Here is a 23,201-nt window from a genome sequence, read left to right as displayed (position 1 = left end):
TTTGCACATAGACATTTTGGACCTTCCAAAGCAGGGCCAAAGCCAAGGTCCTGCCTGGCTGAAAGCAGCTGCAAAACCCCCAGGCTGGATACGCTGTGTGTGCAATTGAAGGCGTAGGAAAAAAACATCTCCGTGGAGCCCCATGCCAGCTCAGCAGCACCTGCTCCCTGCAGGGAGCACAGCCAGGCAGGGATGGAGCACAGCAACCAGCAGAGCGTTGAGGCTCAGTGTGACTCTCATGCTCAAGACCCATATGGGCCATTGACCCTCCTGTGGGACATCCCAGTCCTGCAGAATTACCTTCCCTTAAATGAACAAAGATGGTGCTGTCACATATGGCATTGGCCCCAGAGAGAGCCATCACAGGGCAACCGGCTACAGCCAAACCCAGCTTCCCATTGGGTGCTTTCCTACATTTGTCCCTCTGTGATGAAGCCTGTGAGAGATCACCCAGACAGCTGAGCTCTGCCAAGGTAGAAGGACTGGAGCAGGAGCCTGCCTGCACTCAGGCTTACACTAAAATAACTGAAATGGCTTAATTCATACCTTTGATTATTTTGGTACAAGTCCTCAAGGGGAAGCCAAAGTTAGAACAAAAGCATTCTATTTTAATTTGGTGTAATTATAGCCTGTCTACCTAGAAAAGCTGAATTGCTTCAGTAATACTATTGCAGCTAATTCCCTAGAGTATGCATGCAGTTGTGCCGGGATAATGTTAATTTGGCTTATTCTCGTGGGAAAAGGGAAAAACATTATGTGTGCATTGCAGGTTGCTTTGCAAACAGCTGCAGCTGGTTGAAAGGTTACGGCCATGGCAGCTTGCTGCCACGCTTGTTCTTGGGTTTGCTGCCTCCATAACAGAGCCATACAGCAGGCATGCTCCACAGCCACCTGGCTGCAAAATCACAGCGTTTCATTCAGTACTGGGTGCCTTCAGCCCTGCAAGTGTTCCCTGAAAGGCCTGAGATTCCTGTGTGGCTGCTGTGCTGTACTGCTGAGAGAGCTCAGCGTTATCTGTGGTGTGGTAACATCTTGAACGCAACGCTGTTTCAACAGTATAAGCTCAGTATTAGAGTGATGCAGGTGACAAATCACATCCCTGATCGAAGTCAGGTACCAACCCCAGTAACCAAAATTGCCTAGATTCACCTTTTCCTTAAAGTGAGACAAAAGGAAAATTGATTAATTGCACAGAAGCCTGTGTCCCTTCTTCTGAATTGAAAACAATTCGCTTTTCAATGAAACTCTGAAGGTAGTCAGGATCTGCTTAAAACAAGGAATATCTTTAGTAATTTCTGGTGAACTGCATGGAGTATGGAGACTGGATACTGTTATTTCTGGTTCATTTCCTCCCTACTGCTCTGTGCAGGGGGCAGAGCCATATTTGCAGCCCAGCATTTCATTTTTATTCTGCATCATGGTTCCCAGTGTATGCCTAGCTGCATCTCTGCACAAGACAAGGCATTGCTGGCGAGAGGCATGCACATTGGGAAGAGGTACAGCTTTCTAGGATCTAGTTCCCTCAGAGTTCATTCTTCAGGCTCTGAGCAGCACCCAAGAAAGTTGTCTCCAGCACACATGAGCTTTCATAGAAAGGCCCATTGTGCCTGAGAAGCAGAGCTGTCAAGAGGAGTCTCCATCTCCAAGCCAAGATTTGTGTTACCCTTCTGCCAGAGCCCAGCAGCTGATAGTTTTCCATCTCCTGAAATCCAGAGGAACTTTCCAGCTCAGGGAACAAGAAATTGGAGAAAAGTCTAGACCAGACTAGCTTCATACCACATTTGTGCAAGGAAATAAATAAAAGGAGCACTATAATTATATTTTAACTACCTTTTACTCTCAGCAGCTTCCCATAAATCAGGTACCTTGTTAGTACTGTGGAATAGCATATGATGCTGGAAGTCAGCACGCACTAAGTATGCTGGCAGTAAAGACTGCAAAGACTGTAAGCTGGTTGGCTTTGGCCATCTTGGGCAGTGTGTCCTGACATGATGAAGTCATGACAGCAGACAAATTTATGTCCATTTTGTCCAGTTTTGGCAAAGAGAAGGTGAGCAGATGTGCTGCAATCTCTGACACCACACCAGGACGTGGCCCAACCGAGGGCACAAGGATGTGCAAGCCACGTCACCCCTTACTAGCAATGGCAAATGGCAAATTTGTGTCCTGGATAAATGCCATGATGAGAACTCATTAAGATGCACAGCCACAAGGAAAACTCCTCATAAAAAGATGCACAACCACAAGGAAAACTCCTGTAGGTGGGAGATGAGAGGGCGGGCAATATGCACTGGGTGACAACCCATTTGAACAGCACTGAAAGATGATGTGAGAAATCTCCTCATGCAATGCTGCAAGCAAAAAATGCCACTTGTACATTTTTAAACACCTTCAGCAGACAAGTACAGCTGATGCATTGAGCTAAGCAGGCTGCAGTGGGATAGCTATAAGAGTCTGCATTGTTTCTGTGCTCAGGGAGGGGGGCGTGAGTGGATTCAGAGCTGCATGGTTGCCCTATACTGTAATGTACCCTGCTCAGTACAGAAGCCTTTTGTGTGAGAGGATGAGCTAACCGGTTGTTTTGCAGAGGGGGGGCTGTTTGCACCACAGCAGCAAGTCAGAGCAGCTCCTGGGCAGCCCTGGTGGCAGTGGGCTGAGGGGGCAGTGATGAGGGATGCTGTAACAGATAGCCCCTGTTTCCGAGCTTTTGGCCTCAATCCTATCACAGGCACACATCTTACAGGTTGAACCCAATTGTTTTCAGAGCTCTAAGCTGGGGGATAAACAGGCTTAACTCCCCACAGGTCAACAGGGTGGCAGTTGTCTGTCTCAGGGCTGAATCTGAGGCATTATCAGCCAGTTCACAGAAAAGCTTTTGCTCTATCCTACATGCTTGTGTTAGTCAAATGTTATTCTTCAAGAAAAATGATAGACAGAGGAAATTATTTTATCAGGACGTGAAGTAGGTCATTGTTATACCCTGGCTTATCATTTTCCCTATGATACAAAAATTATGAACGGGATGCTAGCCTTGGAGAATGAAAGCTTTTTCTTTTTTTCTTTTCTTACAGAAACTTGAAAAGCTTGACAGGGAGAGAAGTGAAGGAGTGAGGCAGCATGCTCTGAACATGATGTGCTGCTTGTTCAGGGAAAGGGTATGGCCTGCTCTGCAGGACTGTCACCAAGGTATTGATCTTTGTCGAGAAGAACAACCCCAAGATCTGGAAAAATATCCATCTGTGATGACTCCATCCATTTTTCAAAGAGTTGGATCCCAGTGACTCAACTGAGCTGATCACTGGCAGGCGAATTGGTGAGAAAAGAAAGGGGCAGAATAGGAAGGGAGGGAGAGAGCAAGGAAAGGACAGCAACCCAAGAAAGAAAAGGCAGCTTTTATAAAGGACTGCTCTGACCTGCTCTGACTCTGGAGAAGTGCCTTTGAGGCTGTTCTATGAGATCTGTGAGGGGAAAGGGCTAGAGAAGTACAAAATACTGCTACTTTTACATTTGATTTGTAGTTTTACAAAAATATGTATTTGCCAGAGCTTTTTTTAGTAACATTTTCAATGCCCTATGTATGGATTTCAGGGTAGTTTTCACTGCCTGGGGAATGGTATCAGTAAATAGCACACATTATTAACACAATAAACTCTCATCACCCTGCCAGCTAAATTCTGATTGAATTTAGGGTACCAAAAACTCACAGACAAAACCCGTTGTTGAGATAAACCTGGAAAAAACCCTCACAAAACCAAAACAAAGCACAATTGCTTCAAGGCTCCCAAATTCCTAGTTAATTCAGAAAACAAATTAACCCTAGCCTCCTATCTGCAGTCCCTCTGCAGGAGAACCACGGTTGGAGGTGAGCCCTTTATCTCACTTTCAAAATCCTTTTCAGCTGATCTGGGGTCACAGTTGCTGAAAAGCACTGCATGTCCTGATTTTGTGTGACAGTCACCAATTTGCCAGCTTGTTGAGTAAGCCCCTCACTGCCTTAGGGCTGCCCCACACCCCTCTGGGTTCACCACCTCTCTCAGGGAGAGCTCTTTCCAGGGCTCTCCCGGCTGGCTCAAGCAGTGGACCCAGCAGGTCCCCTGGGCATTGCTGGGGACACACTGGATAAGACCTAGGTGGTGGCAGATAAATGTTTTGGTAAGAAAAATAGCAAAGATACCAGCTTTGCCAAACATCTGACTGATGGAACTGCCCCTGCCCTGGAGTATATTGCATTTCACTGCCCTTCTGCTCACTGGGATTTATAACTATTCTTCTGTTTCTGCCACAGGAGCCCCTTTTTCAGAGATGGAGAGGGAGGAAGCCCAAGAACTAAGCTGGAGGAGAAGAAAACATGCTTGGATAATGTGCTGCACACTGGTGGGAGAGATGGAGGAAGAGAGCTGAGCAGAGAAAAGACAGCTCAGTTTGGGCACATCTCTGAGGAGCCAGAGCAGAGCTGCCTGCACTGGAAACGGGCGTGGTATCTGCAGCACAGGTACTCTTTGCCAGACTGCCTGCCAGCCAGCAGGTGAATCCCCTTATTAGTTTTCCTTAGCTGGCACAACCCCACTAGTTCCCCAGGTGGACTCCCAATACAGCTGTCAAAATCCTAGTCTGTCATGCTTCTGTTCTTGAAGGGTTCTTTCCAGCAGGTAGGAAAACTTTCCTTTCTCCTATACATTCCTTTCCCTGTTAGAACAGACTAGTGAGTAATCCCTCTCACTGGGCTGTACACATCCTTGTATGAGGGCTCAAACCAGCTTCCTAATGGGACCCTCCACTTTTGTTAACAATGCTGGGACCTGAGGAAAGTAGAGAGATCTGTCTGCTCTGCAGGGATGCTCCCATGCCTGCTTCTGCACCCTCCCACTCCTGAAAGTTTGGCCCAGCCAGTACTTCTGTGCTGATCTGCCTTTGCAGACAGTTTGTCCCATGCATTTTTAGTTGGTTACTCTGAAAGTCTGAAAAACAACAACTGGTCTTAGTGTTATCTCTTTTGGAGCCAGCCACTTCCTCTTGGTATCAAACTTGGAAGAACCCCATAGCCACTGCTGAAAAGCCTTTTCCATTTCCACATTTAAAAATCTTTTCCAAAAGCGGATGCTAGGATGTCCTTGGTGGGGATTGAAAGGCTTGGAACAAGCAATGCAAGTGTTAGTTTTATTGAAAGTGAGCAGGATGTTCTTTCCTGATAGCTGCCTGACTTTGAGGGCAGGAATTGCAGGAAAGCATCCACAGCTCCAGGGCAGCTTGGCAGAGGAGGAAAGCCATGGCTTTTTCTGTGCTGCATGGTAACACAAAGGCAAGAAAACAAAGAACAGGATTCACTTGGTGTGGAGCAAACCCTGCCATCCAAAACAGCACTGTCCTGGCTCAGGTGTATGAGGGGACTCCCAGGTTCTCCAGCTTAGCTGAACCAGCTATCCCACATCCCTGCTGCTGGCAGACACAGCTGGGGAGAAGCAGGAACTTCTCAACACACCATGCTCCACCCCACAGTCTGCTTTGGGAGAGAACTGCGAGCAGGTTTGGTGTACTGGAAAGCAGTTATACAGGCATTATATTTCTCTTTTCAGGGACAGAATGAAAACTTCCAATTCCCAAGTCTTCAGGACAGCACTTTTCAACCATAATAGATATTCATAATCAGACATAGAAGCCAGGCACAGAATAAGGTTTTCTTTCCCTTTCAAGCATCCCATCTCTTCCTGGGACTCCCTCACTAGCATACAAGGCTGGGCCCAAGAAATTTCAAGTCTAGTCCATTGGAGCTGGATTTTGAAACAAAGAGTTGCCAAAACAGTACTACCAGAATGGCTCTACGAGGCAATCACTTCCACAATGGTTTACTTTCCCCAAGTAGTGTTTTCACCAATCTGGTTTAAAACAGTTTTCTGAACAGAATGAAATTCCAAAGACTTCTCTGCTGGATAACCTTGACAGATTAGTGTCCTTTCTTAGCTGTGGAGGGAGCAGACAGAATTAATGTGCCAAAACCCAAAACTCTACAGGAAAACTTCTGCTGAGTGCAAACTGAGCCTCAGTTTGTCAGTGTTTGAGAAGGGACTTTGTAGATGTCTTGAAGTCCTCAGACTGAAGATGTGAATGAGGGCATTACTGGGAGAAAATGTGATCCTGGCTTCAAACCTGTTTTTTCTGCTGCTTTACAGGTCTCCATATTTTTGACAGAGGGAGTTAGCGCAAGAAGGATGAAAATGAAAATGCTGAAAACCTCTCCCAGCTGTGGTAGTTGTGGAGAAGCAACCTAGGGGCTTTGGGCACCAGCCTCTGTTAGCTGTAAATGCAAACCACTGAAAAGCACCAGAACTTTCCCACTGAAGTAAAGGCATCAGGAACAGGAGATTAATGGGTTGCCAGCTGTGTTGGCATGATAAGCCAAGCAAGAACCTAGACTCTTTCAGTGGAAAATGGATTGAGACCTCAGCAGGGACACATGGCAAATCAGCCAGAAGCCACACATGGAAAACTGAGCAAGGCAGCATGGGCAAACATTCCTTATCTTCACTTTACGTCAATAGAAATGGCATTGTAAAAGAGGCAACAAAGTATTGGCTGGAGAGGAGGAGGGAAAAGTCCACAAACTTTCTTGGCCGTACACGTATGTTTTAAAGTGCTACTGTTTTCCTCAGAAACTTGTCATTGAAAACAAGCATCCAGCAAAAACCACCCAGCAAGTTCTTCCAGAAGCCTTGTTTGCTTGTTGTGGTGGATTTAGCTGAGCTGTGCTGGCAGGAATCTGCCACTGCTGTTGTGCTCCAGAGGCAGTCAGGAAAGTACAACCTCTTAAACCAGTCTAAAGCACAGCTGTGATAATTACACCATCTACTATGATTTGCCACAAAATAGGGCTCAGGGGAGAGGCAGACCTCAGAAGTCTGGGCTTTCTACAAGGTGATGTTGTCGGCAGCCATGTCTCTATTTCCCACAGCTCCTGCTTTTACAGCAGCCTAGCCCAATTACCTTCATTGGCCTTTTCTTTGCTTTCTGGTTTTACTGTTTTTGTTAAGGCTAATTAACAGAAGAGTGGATGAGTCCCAGACATTTTGTGTGGACTTTTTTTTTTTTCTGTCATGGTGGTGGTACTTTTCATTTTGCCGAGTTTTCCTTTGCTTTTAAGCAATTGTATGTGAGAAAATAATCTTTCCCACCAGATGCAACACTGAGAAAGAAGAAGACTCATCAAGGAGAACAACAATTAAGGTAAAGCCATGAGTAGGTTTTACCTCCTCCTCCCTCAGTTTTGCAGCCCCACCCTGAGCGGGTAATGGGCCCTGACTGTAACTCTGCTGTCAGTGCCCTGGAGCAGGGAAAGGCACAAATATTCCCTCCACACAGGTGTGCAGGTGTCAGTGGGAGGTGAGCTGGGAGAAAAAGCAGGCTGGGATAAACACAACTGAAGCCTCACAGCCTGGATCCATATGGCCCCTGGATCCATCCCCTGCCCTGCAGAGCCTCGGGCTGGCCGCTGGCCGGAGCAAAGCTCATGGCTGGGTTATGGGCAGGGCTGGGCTCACTGCACCTGGCTGTCTTAGGGCAGGGCCACCCACTGCACACCGATGGGGAGCTGCAAATCCCTACTCCAGGTGCACAGGGCTCTGCAGGGGCTTTAGCTGAGTGCCTGGGAGCTGGCTCTGGAAACCTGAAGGTGCTCTGTCAAAAGGTCCAGTTGTTCAGGTATCAAAGTAATGATATCACTCCTAAAAAAAAATCTCAAAATAGGATTGTTGGTAAAGCAGTGTTTTTGTATAATGCCATTATTAATGAACACAGATTCTCTGTATTTGCAGTCCCTGACACCATAGTGATGGACGTGATTCAAGAACAGATACAGGCAACCCAGTAGCTGAGTGACAGCATCTCCCTCTTAACATACACATGGGGAAATGAATGGAAAAATTGCAATGGGGAAAATGGAAAATCCATGGTGCTGACTGCTTTCTGTTTTTCTCAGGAGAGGAACTTCAGGCAATGTTTCTGTAAAGCACTGAGCAGCTTCCACTCTTCCTGACCCCACCAATTTCCTCTACACAAACTATCCATATGGATTTGACGTGTGGCCTCTGAGAGGCCCTGAGGCCTCCTATGTCTCACTAAGTCAAAACGTATGGGGTAGAGAAGCCATGTCCCTGCCTAAGCTTCTGCAAGTCCCTCAGGGTCAAGTTAAGTGCAAGCCTGATCCTGTTCTCTGAACCTGGCTTGCCTGGTGCACGCTTTAATCTGCCCAGCCTCACCCAGCTGGGTTTCATCTCAGCTGCAGAGCTCAAAAGGAGGTGGCCCCTGTATTGCCCCATGGGGTCCTGGGCAGCTCAGCATCCCACCACACCAGGGGCACATCTCCATGGCTGGCTTACCCTTACCACCTTCAAGCCCTGGGGCTGGGGCAGGAGCTTCAGAAACAAGAGGGCTGTGGGACTTGAAGGCTTCTGTGGAGTCATGTACCCCTTTTAGTGTTTCTGTGAGTCTCCTTATGCCCTCAGACCCAGGGGCTTAACAGTGCTTCCCTGCTCCAGAGGGATGCCAGGGTGAGTCAATCCATTAATAGCTACACACTGCTGAGACACAAAGTCTACAGCCACATAAGATAATAAAACAGAGCAGGGAGTCTTTTCCACTTCCAAGACCCACTGGCATTCCCAGCCATGCCCAGGGAGACAAGCTCCTGTTCCCCAGAGTGGGAGGGCTGTGCCCAAACCACCTGCTGAGAATCACCCTGGCTCCTGAAACATGCCTGGGCGTTGGCTGCAGGAGTATTTGCTTGGTCTGGGACAAACTCCTGCAAGGACAGTGCCAACCATTTAACTGTATGGGCAACTGTCTGGGCCTGTGCCCTGCCTCCTCTTTATTAATTTATTAGTACCTTGCTGCTAGCCTACACTTGTACAGAGAGCTTGCCATGAACAAGGACAATAAAGTGCCTGTGAAGGGAAAGTTCAAAGCATTGTATTTGTTCTGTAAGAAAAAGGTGCATTGTCCTGGGCAGTTCAGTCTCTTTGGTCACTGCAGAGCTGGGTTTGGTGGATGCAGGTAGTGTGGTTTTTTGTGCAGTGCCTGCCGGAGGGAGCCTCGGTGGCCACGCATCACTGCCACCCCAGCAGATGCTGCTGCTGCTGTTATGAACAGTGCTGCAGCCAGGTTTAAGACAGGGACATAATGCTCTGAGTGGCCAGCTTACCAAAGAGAACAAAGAAATTATTATAGGGCCAGGGAAAAAATAAGGGGAAAAAAAAGCTAAAAGAAAACAAAGAGCCATTGACAAAGACACAAATTAGCTGGGTCTCAAGTGTCCTTTCCCATCTGATAAAACAAAAATGTCCAGAGCAACAATTAACAAAAAAATATATGAGGGGTAGAATATCTCTGTTTAGCTCCAGGTACTGACTACCATACAGGGCTCTATTTTTTTGTTGTTCCCATGCCTTGGGTTGTCTTGGCTCTTAGTTAATGTAGAGCTGGTTGCATATGTGTGCATGTGTGTGTGTGGTGCAGTCCCCATGGGTTTGAAAGCTGCCTTTTGCATAGAAAGGGAAACTCTCCTGAAGGGCAAAAAAGGAGCAAAGTGGGCTCAGAGGATACAGGACTGTCCTTTCACTGCTTCTAGGGAAATACAGCTAGAGGTAGGAATTAGCCTTGGAAAAGCACTCAAAACTCAAAACTAGAGGCAAATCCAGCAGGTGTTTAGGGTTGGGGAGACAGTGCTGGATAAAAGCAAAGGAAAGCTGTGGAGAGTGCTGCTCCTGGGCTGCTCTGGGGTACATTGGTTGTTGTTGGCTCACTGGCCAGCACTGAGGTGAGGGAAGTGTGGGCTGTCCCTGCAGTAGGGCCTTATGGGGAGCTGAACACTCTTCACTTTTGCCACAGCAAAGGGAAAGGAAATAATTCATTCTCCACAGCACGTGAGGCAAGGGATGAGCTCAAACTGCAGCATGGAAAGCTCAATACAGATGGTAGAACATACTTTCCAGAGGTGTGGGCAATTGCATATTGCAGTTGCCTTCAGGGACTGAGGCATCTCCAGCAAGGAGATTCCTGATACCCAGGGCTGTCAGGAATGGTTTGGGACAGCCCATTTTGTTTCTAGGTAGCTGGGATGCAGTGGTGTTTCCTGACAATCGCTCTTGCAAGCATACCTTTGTAAAACAATGCAAGGACTGCCAGGTGCTATGGTTCCATGGTGATTGTCACTGACAACAGAAAGAAAACCAGACAAAGCCTAGGGAATATTTCAGTGCTCTTGCTCCCTCACTGTAATATTTGTTTGTGTATGTGGAAGTAGATGCACCTGTTCCATTCACTTTTTCTCCACTCACTTCACTGATCAGCTCCTTTTGTCCTATGGATTGCCAGTGTGTGTCCCTGAAGGGCAGCCTGAAAACCACAGGAGCAGATATCCTCATGGGAGCCCTTTTGGGTCCCTTCCTTGAGTGTGCCCAGCTGAGCAGTGCCAGGCACTGCCCCAGGAAATCACTTGTCTCTGTGGGTGAGGCACACATGGATGTTGGGTTCTGAGCAAAGCCCTGCCTGCCACCACTCCCTGCAAGAAAACATAATCAAGACCTGTCAGATGTACAGCTGAGAAAGATCACAGAAACAAGAAATGACACTTGTTTCTTACAGTCCTGTGTTTGAAAGAAGAAGTTGTTCTTAGCTATGTTATATCCTTTACCTGTATTGCACCATCTCTCTGTAGTCTCACTGGAAAATCTCCATTTGGTTTGCAGTGGTTCCTCTTTCCTTCCCTGCTGGATTGACAGGCTCAGCAGGTACCCTTGAAACTGGTGTGAATTCCTTTGACTTTGCACAGCAGCTAGTGGCACCATGGATTATTCGGTCAACATTAACCCAACAATCTTATTGCCACAGCATGAAGCAGAAGGGGAAAGCCCTATCTTTGTTAGTAAATAATTAAATTTCTTTTGTCAGTAAACTGAGGAAGCATGACTTGACGATGAAGAAATAAAAACATATTTATTTTTTTCCCCAAAGCAGTGGGAACTGGATTCTGCAAACCCCAATGCAGTTTGCTTCCCTGTTAACCGAAGCGTAAAGGTTCTTGCGTTCAAGGCCTCTCTCCCCTGACTGGAGCTCTTCTGCATGGCTTGTCCTTCACAAGCTAAGTGACAATAATAAATTGTCCTACTTGAGCAAGGCACCTATTTCACCTCCTCGCCACACTCATTAAAAAATGGCAATGCTAAATACACTTAAAGATCAAAGGCCTGGTATGCAAAACAGGTCCTGTGCAGCAAACTGACGGGCTCCTTAGGGCTTTGTCACTATGGTGCTATTGCCTTGACAAGTTAAAATATCCCTTGTCAGCCTCTGTGGGAGCCTAGACAGAGAAGGAACCATCAAAAAATAACTGAATACTGTCTTTAACTACAGTCACTGAGTGGTTAATTTTTTTTAAGCTTTAATCATCTTTGACTTCAGGTTTGGCTATTAACTCCACCAACTGATCATTAACTCTACTGACTGAATGACTGATTTCCAGAGGATTGGTCCAAAGAAGGATTGGTTTTTAGGTTTGTTTTTTTTTTTTTTCCTGAAGGACTTTAATATCTCCTACCAGCAGACAGGCAATCTATTGAATCCCCTGTAAGACTCGGGCTGAGCAGGGAGGTATTGCAGGTTATCTGCATAGAAACACACTGCTCAGAGCTGATAAACTCACTGACACTTTATCCTGCTTTCCAATTTAACTCAAGCCTTGCTAAGCAGCAGGAGTAACCTGACTGAATTGTGGAGGGTCACAGCTTGAGGTCTTTAATCAACATTCCCAGCTTAATCAACAGGACTTTGGCAAGCCTAAAATGCAAATCAGGATATTCCTGGTATCTACCCTGGTGCTTGTCCTTTTACTTCCAGAACAGCTGATTAAGGATAAATATAGTGTCGATGCATAAATGATCAAATGGCAACTGGAGTTCTTTTTTTTAGCCCTTTTGTCTTTAAAATGCCTACAGTTGAAATTTTCTAAAGGCAATTGCTGTTTAGACAATGATCTGCTGATAAATGAAAGGAATATTTTTTTTTTCATTTATAAACTATTCTGACTCACAGTCCATATCCTAAGCCACAAGACCTTCCTGACTTGAGATCCCTAAGACCCAAGAAGCTGACTCTGACTCAGCAGAGAAGGGCTGGGATTGGACTGTGTTTGCTATGTGTATCTTTCTTCCATACATGACACAGACAGAAATAAATTAGGAAAAAGCCACTTGTACACTGGCCCTGATTTCTCCCTGGCAATCACTGGGGTCTTGATTGCCCCCTGTGGGATGAGAATGAATTAAGCTCAGATTTATAAATAGCAGCCTAAGCACTCCTGTGCTGACAGGCACAAATGTCAGGAAACATGTAGTTAGTTACACCGGCATTGCATCTTTTAACTTTAATTTAAGTACCTCTTTCATACCAGGGGAAGCAGAACAACACATCTGGAACTAAAAGATTCCTGCTAGACTTTTCACCTAACTATTTCCAGGTTTCTTCCAGATAGGAGTTTTCAGCAAGATGTTGTCTAATTGAAAAATTCTGTTTCCCTAAAACTATTGTTTTTCTTATGAGACCTACAAAAGAAAACATACCCAATACATCTCTCAAACAAAAGTAATAAGGAAAAAATTATGAATATCAAAGCATCCCTTTTTCCATTGTTGACATTTAGAATAATATTTTCTTTATTCAAATGTCTTCTACAATTGAAATAATTTTACTTTTAAGTAATAATAATAAAAAAAATCTTGAAAGCACTGAAATTTAATATTACCCTTTATTCAAACTTTGTTTTTATTATTTGCCTGCAAATATTTTCCACAGCTTTGTTTTCTATCCCATTGTGTGACTTGACTTTTTCCATTTCAAGCACCTTCTCTCAGCTTAAAATGGTAACCAGATATTTTGTGCCTGAATAAAAAATAGGATGAAATCCCAGCTAAGACAGCCCACATATGCCTCTGGAATATGTTCCCAGAAGAGCAGCACACCTGTGCTATGGCTTTGGATATAATAGCAAGGCTTTGCTGCAAGTTAGCCAGGTAAGGAGTGATCCTGCTACCACCCTCCTGTACAGAGCTGCTAGCATGAGGTTCAGCAAGACCACAGAGTGGACAGGACTAGACAAAAACTGGGGGAGAATGATTTTTATGCGTACATTTATTGAATTCTACCATTGCAGAAGTGCAGTCAGGTTGATTCACAGTTGGCAGGATGAAAGGATGAACATCCCAGTGTAACAAAAGCAACAGGATTTCCAGTGCTAAAATTCCACTGGAAAATCTGTTCCTGTGCATAGGGAGGGACGGTTCCTGGTGGAGCAAAGCCCACAGTGAAGTACCAGCTGTGCTATTGGAGCCAAGAAGTTGCAGAGGCAGCTGCTGCCTGCCTTTCCCCTGTTGCCTGCCTGCCTCCAGCCCTGCAGAGCGCTGGGACCAGGAGCGCATCAGTAGTGCTGGCTGCATCCATACACGTGTAAAGCTGCCTCCTCAGCCTCAGGCTGTGGCAAGATCATATTAGAAATATTTATCCAGCTCCCAGGAAAGAAGTAGCACCTCTGTCATTATAGTTCATAGCAGAGCCTCTGGCAAAAACCCCAGTATATAACTACAAGCCACCTCCAGTCACAGCTGTCACTGTGCCTGAGGGCAGAAGCCACAGTGAAGCCTGGACCCAGGAGCAGCAGCTCTGTGCCTGGGGCTGGGATGCTGGGGCCGAGCTGCGGGCTCTGGGGCTGCGGGCACACGGAGCTGCGCAGCTCTGGGGCTGCTTTACAGCTCGGCGCTGCGCTGGATGATGGTCTGTGGGCACTGCAGGGCTGCTGGAATGTGGGGATGCTGAAATTCGGGCATTTGGGAATTTGGGGTTTGGTGCTAGGCTGCGGGTCTGCAGGGCTACAGAAATGGATGCAGGTGCCGGAGGGCTTGGCTGTGGGACGGCCGGGACACCGAGCTGGGGAGGCTTCTGGCTGCTGGGCACAGGGAAGCGCTGGGCGGGAGGGCTGCGGGATCCAAGGCCGCAGGGCTGCTCGCTGGAGGGGCTGAAGGGTGCGGAGCGGCGTGCGAAGGATGCAGGGGCTCTGCGGGGCTGCGGGGCTGCATGCGGGGCTGGGAAAGGCGCGGGCGGGGGAGATGAGGAGCTGCTGGGCCGGGCTGGGCTGGGTTTTGGCGATCCCGGGATGCGGCAGCGGCGGGCTCCCTCTGCTGGCCCTGCTGCCTTGGCGCCCTGGAGCGGCCGCTTCCCTGCCCGCCCGTGCCCGGCTTTAGCCGTGATTCCCACAGACATTCCCGCAGTATCTTGGTGGGTTTTTTTCCCCTTTGTGCCTACAACTGGCAACAGGAGCCTGCATGCCCCATGTGCGATGGTCTGTGGCGCCGTCCGGTTACTGATTTGTTCCCTTAGCCACAGCTCTGAGATCACAGCTTTGCCCTCTGTTTTCCACTGGCTGGAGTCACTGACAGGACACCAAACCATGGCATGGTCCTTGTTTGCAGCTTGCTGTGGCCATGTGTGTCGCAGAGTTGCGAGCAGGAGTGGCACCTGATGCCCTCAGCATCCCTCTTGTCCAAACTGCACAGCAATCCTACTAAGCACCACAACAAAATTCTGCTTATAGGCACTTAATGAATCTAACTCTCCTTCTCCCAGGGACAGCTGGGACGCGAACACAAGCACTGCATGGTGGGGGTGTTTTTATTTCCTTATTGGATACTTTTGCTTCCTACTCTAAGAAACCTCCAATATCAGGCGTGTCCTACTGCAAGTACAAATAGGCTTAGTTTCTTCATCTCCTCTTGGATGAACCAAAAAATTGCCCTCCTGGTTCTCTACTCATCAAATGAAGGCAGTGCCAGCCCCTCGGACCCAGCACGCAGTACAGTGAGTTTCCCAGAGCTGTCCTGTGCCTCCTGTGCAGGGTTAGCAGCCCTGCTACACCTCCGGGAGTGAGAGCTGCCACGGTGCTCCTCATTCACGTACTCCATGGACCACTTCTGGAGCTTCCTCTCCAGGCACACAAAACCTTGATGCTTGAACTGCTCTTGGGTAGCAGGAGGAAAACACACTGGGGTTTACCCAACTTTTAATTTGCAGACCCCAATATTTTCCAACAGACATGCAGACCATCTGTCACAAATTTAAGGCAACTGGCAACAGGGTTGATTCTCTTAGCTCCCTTTCCCCAGCAGATAACCCTCAGGGCCTGCAGACAATAGGCTGCAAACTGTTCCATTGATAGATGAGCTTCCTCCCCTTCCATACAGCTTGGAAAATTGCTTGCCTATCTCTTATTTAAACAAATTAAATATTCCAACTCCAAACAATGCTAGAGCTAATAAAGGAAAGAGGGAACAGTTTAGGATTTGAGTCTCTTACCTCCTGATTCTTTCTATCCCCCTCTCTGTTCTAACACCCCTTTCTTAGACTTTAATGAAATAAGAAAATTTAATAACAAATTCAGAGTGTTAACCAGGTGAGGTAAAGGACAGAAAAATCATTTGAAAGGTATTGGTGTTTCAAGCTGTAACCTTGATGTAGGATTTGAGCTGGCAAGGTGGGGATTTACGCTCTGTTCTACACCAGCAGCGCAGAAAAAATAACTTTCTGCCTTTCTTAATCCTGACAGCCAAGCCTCAGCCAACTGATATTCTCTGCATCAGCAGCCAGGGATGGGAGTCTGCCACAGAAAGAACCAAACACATATAGCTGCAGCACCAGCATGAATACAGATACACAGAGCAGGAGCACATTTTGTGCTGCAGACCCCTGGAGGCAAGCTTGGCTTGCAGCTCACATGCACGCGTGCCAAGATACCTGTGTGTGCTGCAGTATAGGCATGTTCAAACCCTTGCACTGCAAAGTACTGGAGCTATTTTAGGGATGGGGAAGCATCTGGCTAAAAAAAAAAAGCCTTGTGTGTTTGGGCCTGACTCATTTAAAACCCTAGTTTCTTCCAGAATATTGGAAGTAGTGAAAGCGCCTGCAGTAAAATACCTGATAAGCCTCTCTTCCTCTATGGAGAGGGTAAATGCATGTCATTTTCCAATTAGCTCTTGCTCTGAGCAATTACGTTGATCAAATAATTGAATAAGTGACAGGAATGTGAATTCTGGAGACAGTTAATTTCATTCATCTGCCAGTTTATAGCCTGACTTGCATGAACACATAAACCAGGCTAACGTGTTATTTATAACTTTGAAAATGTAATTATAGTAGTCAAATATGAAGAGTTGTGTGTGCAGAGAGGAAGGTTTCTGCCAGTAAATTATAGTAATAGCATAATGAGGGAATTTGTTCATTATAGCCAGCATGTAGGACAGGAAGGATGTGAGACTTGTGTTTGAGAGAGTGAACAAGGCTGATGTCAGCATGAGCAGGTGGAGCAATGGCCCTGGCCTGAATGTGGGGCAGAGGGGCAGCTAAACCTTACCCTCCTGTTTTGTGAGACATTGTGTGTGTCCTGCCCCAGGGACTGTCAATGAGGGCTAAACATGTCCCCCAGCTCCCCATACTCTTCTCTCCGAGTGAAGCTGAGCATCATTTTTGATGGAGAAGCAGGACTGGGATCCTTTGTATGAAGGTGAGAGCAAGAGATGCAAACCAGGTGTTTTCTGCTTGGGGCTGGTCTCAGGTGAGCATCATGGTTCTCTGGAAAAAACTCCAGCTGAGTGTGCTTGACTACAAATTACTTAGAGCAACCCTTGAAGTCAAAACCAGGTCCTTGACTTCCATCAAAAGTATCAATCCTTCTTGCAAGTTTTCTTCAGGAAAAAAAAATAAATTAAAAAGCTCATCAGGAATGCAAACTATTTGTTATTTCTTCTTAAAGCTATCTTTAGATTATCTTAGCTGATCATACCTTTTATCTGAACCCCCTGTAGCAATGTGGCCCACCACACTAATTAGCAGAGATGCACAGTAATAAAAGTAGCGTGCAGGCATGAGCCGCTGCCTCACAGGCAGTAGCTGCTGCTACACTGACTGCAAGGAGGAAATCTGTGCAATTAATTGCTTCCTGATTAAAGGCATTTGCAGGCTGGCCCTTAAATCTTCAAGGCCTAAAAACACATGCTGAGTTAAATATGGAATTTGCTCACAGTACTCAAAACAGCAGGATTGCCCCAGACAGCAGGATTCAGTGTGGTAATTTTGGTTGGAAATAAGCACTTTCCAGTCTAAGCATATTTTACCCCAAGCTGTGTACTTAGAAAGTGCCCCAGTCCAAACTAAAGGGCCATAGAAGGACTTGTGGGGATTTAAATCAGTTTCTAAACCAGCTTAGTTGAGTTCTTCCCATTTTCCTGTGAGGATGTGCTCTTACAGGAATTAATTTCACAGGGCATGAGGCAGCAGAGGCAGAAACCCCACAGGACGTCTCAGGCTGAAAGGCTATTTAAATGGTAATAAACTTCAGTGGATGACAAAAACTAGTGACTGATTAGAGGCACACCAGGAGAGGGGTTATCTGGTGTGAAGCTGTGGGGTGGTGGCACCGGGGCCTTCTGTTCCCTGCACACATCTCTTGTCCCCAAGCAAACAGGATGGGGTTAATCCTGCCGGCAGGGAGGAGGCCTCTTTCAGGCCAGCTGACAGCAGGAGGTACAAGGTCACCACGGGAGGTTCTGGAGTTGGGCAAAATAAAGGAGGGTGGTGTGTGTCAGGAGGCAGGGACAGTGCCAGCCAGCACTGGTGTCAGGCTCAGGGGGGGCCACATCTCAGAACAGCAGGTGATCCAGGCTCCATGTGCACCCTTCCTTAAGTGTCAGCGTTTTCCCGAGGGCATTTCCTCCCCTCCATGTGGAGTCACCTATTACAGCTGGTCAGATGAAGTGACTTTATTTTATCATGTCCAACACTGTTATTGCTGCCTCCTGGAAAGTTGCAGCGCTGATGATTTATGGAGCCTACTGCTCCCACCTAAGGGCAGGCTTTGTTTGGGCCCACCATTTGTCACACTAGAGCTGAGATGTCCCAGAAACACATATTTTGTTTGCTTATGTGGTGCTGTTGCTCTGGTGCTGCTCTCCCATCCCTTCTTTACCAATTGTTTTTGCAAATTTCAAAAGGAATTTACTGATCCTCCACTTGTGAAAAGCACTTTAGGATCTAATTGCCTCTGACTATAGGAGTGGGCTTCCCAAATTCGGGGGGGGACATCTTCAGTGTTTATTTAGGCACCTTGCTGGGTGGATGTCAGAGGGACAAAGATTACAGATCTTTGCAAGCCTCCCAGTCCCCCTCCTCCCCATCAACAAGAGCAGGCAGGCAGGCAGGTCTACAGCCTGAATTGTGCTAGGACAGATGTACAGGCTGTAACTCAACATTCAGTTTGACATCCTTCCTCCACAAAGCGAGTCTGGCACCTCTGCTGGAGAGGTTATATTGTGGAGTGGGAAAACAAACAATCTTGCCAGTTGTTTGTGAGGGGAAATAAAGCAGAGCAGAAGCTGCTTATCAAAGATCTGCATTTTGAGAGAAAAATTCTGAATCCTGAGGAAGGAAGGATTCTCTGCAGAGCTTCAAGTACTCTCCTGACAGTCCCATCCTGCAGGAGCTGGGGCTAGGAGCTGGGCTCCTTCCTATAGTGAATACTGGGTTTGGAAAACTAACATAACAGGAATCCCCAGACTGCTGCAGGGTTGTAAAGCTATAATTAAAACAAAGCAAAGCAAAACACATTCGTTTGACTGGCACAGATTGTTGTCTGTGAATTGTGATTTTTAGTAACAGTAGGAATGACTTAAAGCCCAGAGAACTCAAAGTCCAGAAGTCTGGAAGAGTCTGAGGCAAAGTTTTCCCTCATCCCAGTCAGTTTGGAAATGTCTGAAGTTCAGATCTTCATTTTGCCAAAGTTTGCAGTGTTTAGATTCACATGACTTGTATCACAATGGATTTGACTAAGTCTCTCTTAACTTCATGAGACTCTTGATTTTGTTAGGATCAGTTTCTGGGAGGACAGAGGAAGAACTGTGTGTCTTGGTGCAATTAGATGAAGAGCTGTATGCTTTTAATTTATTATTTTTTAATAACTTGAAAACATCATCAATCCAAGCATCTCCAGGGTTCTGCCGAGCAGCAGTGAGGTTAACACTACCCATTCTTCTCCCTGGTCCACCTTCCTGGTGCATTGCACTCACTAATCACATGCCAAGATATTATTAGCACACTTGAACAAGATTCCCAACAGCTGGAGGGCCACACTGTATTTTGGGCAATCTAAGATGATGCCTCAGGGTCCAGCTCCTGCCTTGACACGAAGAGATCAATCTCTCAGCTTTTGTACAGCTTTGCTCTTGCAGTGGCTGGTGAGAGCAGATGGAATGCAATGGTGTCTGCTTGCAGGGGTGCCTGTGTTCCCCACATCATCGAGGGGAGGCTCTGCCCTGCACCACCGCAGCTCACTGCAGGAAATACGGGGAGCAGCTCCTCTCCATCCTCCCACAGTATCTCCCTCTTGGGTGGGAAGTGAGATGCTCTGCCCATTGAAAGGAATGTGGCTACTGCATGGGGAGGGAGAGAGAATAAATACCATGGGCCTCCCTCAGATGGGTGATCTAAAATTGCCTTAAAACTGCCCTGATCAGCCATGTAAAGCCCCAGGAAGGGCACTACTGCTCAGTGGTCAGCACAGGCCAGGTCCCTTGCCTGTACTTTATCTCTGCTGTGTCAAACTGAGCACATCTGTAGTAGATAATCTAGTTCAGCTTGTAACCCTGAAATTGAGAACTGTATTACAGAGCATGTTGAGGCTGCTGAAGCTGTATAAGCAAAGTTTCCTAAATACACAAGAGGTAACAACTCTGTGTCCAAGGTGGCTCAGTCAAATTCTGATCTATTACTCCAGTCAACATGCCTTGAAGACGTAAATGACATAAATTTATTTTCCCCAGTTTGAGGTTTTTCTCTATCCCTCAGACTTGTAGGGATTGAAGGCATATCCCAACTCCTGAACCTGTGAGGAGAAAGATGTCTATGATCACAGAGCTGCTTGGCAGATAAGCCCCATGCCACATTTGATTTTCATCAGAGAAAATACACTGAAGAGTCTGTAATACTATTAATAATTTTAAGTAACAGGTAACCCAGTTCAATTGAAACAGTTGGGCAGTAAAGGGAATACAAAGAGTGTGTAAGTTATAACACAGGTGGTGGGGACCTTCTCTGTTACCGTGCTCTGTGAGCATGGAGTTGCACAGCAATTTCAGCCCAATATTGAAGTAAAATGACCAGAGGTCACGCAAACTTGACTTTGAGAAGTCACTAATCTGAACATTTTACATGAGACATAAAACTGCAGCTGGGACAAGCAACTTTTCACATCTCCGCAGAGGCTTGAAGTGTAGCAGTGTTTTTCAGGCAGAACACAAGTCACGTGTTGGTACCCACCTTAAAGAAAAGCAGAAAGGTGAGATACTCTAGAGGACACCTGCAGAAACACAGGTACAGAAACACCTCAGGAAAACTGGAAAACCTAAAAAATGAACAGTACAAGAATTAGAAAGTGCAGAACACAACCACCACCAAGGAATGAAAAAGACCTGAACATAACACCTAGATCATTTTCTGCAGCATCTTCTTCCCACAGCACACTACCCAAACCTGCCAAGCCACACTGCAGGTCAGCACAGCTTCCATGCCTGGCCTGCTCGCAGCCTGCTGAGTGCACAAAGCTCCACCTAGCGAGGGCACAGGCTGCACCACACATTCAGCACCCAGGGTAAGTAGGGATGGACTCCAGACACAAAGTCTGGAAGATAACAAACCCTTTAGCATTACGGTGCCTCGGTGTTGCTAATCCATTTCACACACACACACACAAAGTCCCATCAGATGAGAGTACAGCCTCTCTATGTCCACAAACATTTTCTTCCCGCCTCACCTCGCTGAAGTGACTTTATAAGAATGTAGTGAAGTGACAACACCTGGCTTTTGTCAGCTGGCTGCTGCTCACCTCTCCCTCACAAGGGACTCACCTGAAGCTCTCTGACTTCACTGAACTCCAACTTCAAACCAACATCCCCTTTCTGATGATCAAAACAAATACACCACCAGTGCTATAGGTCCAAAAGTTTTAATACATGGTCCTCGCTGTTCAGAAAAGTTATTGCATTAAACTCTAATACATAAATTTACCTGAATTTTAAAAAATCATTTTACACAATTTTGCCACAGCACTCAAAGAAACCAGATTTTATATGCAGTTGTCTCAAAAAAACCCCAATATTAGTGCCTTCTCAAATTAGCAGAACTGTAGTTCATTCAGTAGTTACTGCAAATCCCAACTTGAACAACACTATCATCACAAGTGTACAGCTCTGGAAAAGGAAAGTGCCATTCCAAAATTGAAAATTATTCAACTATGACTCAGCATACACTGATTTTTCTGTTAACCAAGTTAACATAAAAGAGTTTTTAGTTTAATTCCACACAATTTCATGTTAGTTTTTCTTTTATGATGACTTAATTAGAGTCACAAGTTACAAAATATCAATGCCACTTACAGCAGTTTATACAATCCACATCTGTTTGAATTGTGACAGGCACAAGAACATGATGTTTGATGACTCAAAGGAAAAGATTCCCTGATGCATTAAAACCAGCATCAATGTTAGCCCACTGCTCCATGGATGGCAGCAGAGACAAAATCAGCAGGCTTAGTGTGCCATGAATAGATTGATGAAGGGCTCAGTGACAAAGGCATAACAGAGCATGTGGCAAAATTACATTCTACATTTCATCCTCTGCTGAGGGTAAGCTGTGCTACACCAGCTCACAACAGAAGCATGAACAGGGCTCTCCTCCTTGTCAGCCTCATGTTAATGCTTGGGAACTGGGAAACTACAATTCAGCTTCTTGGATAAAATCACCAAATATCACAATAATCAGTCTAGAGTTCCAGTTCTAACCCTTCTATTGCAAACACACACACACACACAAAGATAAGGTTCATCTGTATTTATTCTGCTCTCTTCTGCTGTTAAATAAAAAGAAATATATCCATGTTCACAAAAAAATACAAAAAAACCCAAACCCATCTCTTCTCCCTCTCCTCCAAAATACCCACCACCACAGAGAGCTCTTATTTATAATTCACTTGAAAATATTTCTCAGATTAGGTTTCCCACTTCAAACAGATGACAGAGATTGTATTATTTTGCTATACTTCACCATGTTCTGATATCAGAAAGAGTTCACTACTGAAATAACACCAGTAGGACACTCTCTCTCTGACAGAACATGTTACACAAGTTCTAACTCCCTGTCCCTTACAATAAAAGTAGAGCTATTTCACTGGTTTTCAATCAATGTAAGCTGGGAGCTTCAAAAACACTTTGTATGACTTTTTTGGTGAGTTTCTAGCAAAAGGCCCAAACACTGAAAAGCAAGTGAGCAGAGACAATAGGATGCTTTGCAAAATCTGACAGTTCAAAAGGCATCCAAAGAGCAAGAAAACAAAACCCAGCCACTCAAGTGGAAACTGCACTAAACTAGCACTATGAAAACAGGGAGAAATTAAGAAGCTTCAGTATAACAGTTATGCAGAATGTTTAATGAGAGATACCTTTTGTTTGTTCAGGCAGTCACATGTATCATTCATGACCATGATACAAACTGCAAGATCTTTAATATGAAAGTGCTACAGGAATAGGATATTTAGTTATTCCTGTTAAGGACGCTTTCTAAGGGACTGATCACAAGGTCCCTTTGCTGTAACATGATTTTCTCACAGCTAAGAAAGTTTGCACAGAAGCAGAAGTTTGCACAGCTTGTAAGTTGAAGCTGACAGCTTTCCAAAGCCAGCCTTGACACAAGACTTGGCTTACTTTATTTTCACAGACATACACTGCATGAGACAGCCAACACCATTCAATCCAAACATAAGAGCATCTGTATAAACTTTTCCCATCAACATTAAAATTGCCAACCAAATCCTTGTGATTTCTGCAAAAAAGACAGTTTTTCTTGCTTATTGCTGTATTACAGGAAATGATGCTAGCTCTTGCAGGAGACAGTGTATATTTCAAAGTTCACCTCTCTTACAAAAAGCCTCAGAGTCTTCACCAGGTGTTGATTCTGTACAGCAAAACTGGCATTCCATCTTTTCCAAATGAAACAGTCCCTTCAGTCCCTCTCCCTGCCCTGTTTGTCTCAAGAGCAAATATGCCTCTTCACTATGGTTCCAACCAGGA

Source organism: Melospiza melodia, chromosome 3 (genome assembly GCF_035770615.1).
Source record: "Melospiza melodia melodia isolate bMelMel2 chromosome 3, bMelMel2.pri, whole genome shotgun sequence".
In the NCBI taxonomy this organism is placed as follows: Eukaryota; Metazoa; Chordata; class Aves; order Passeriformes; family Passerellidae; genus Melospiza; species Melospiza melodia.
The sequence above is the reverse complement of the archived record's forward strand: the minus strand, read 5'-3'. Positions refer to the sequence as shown.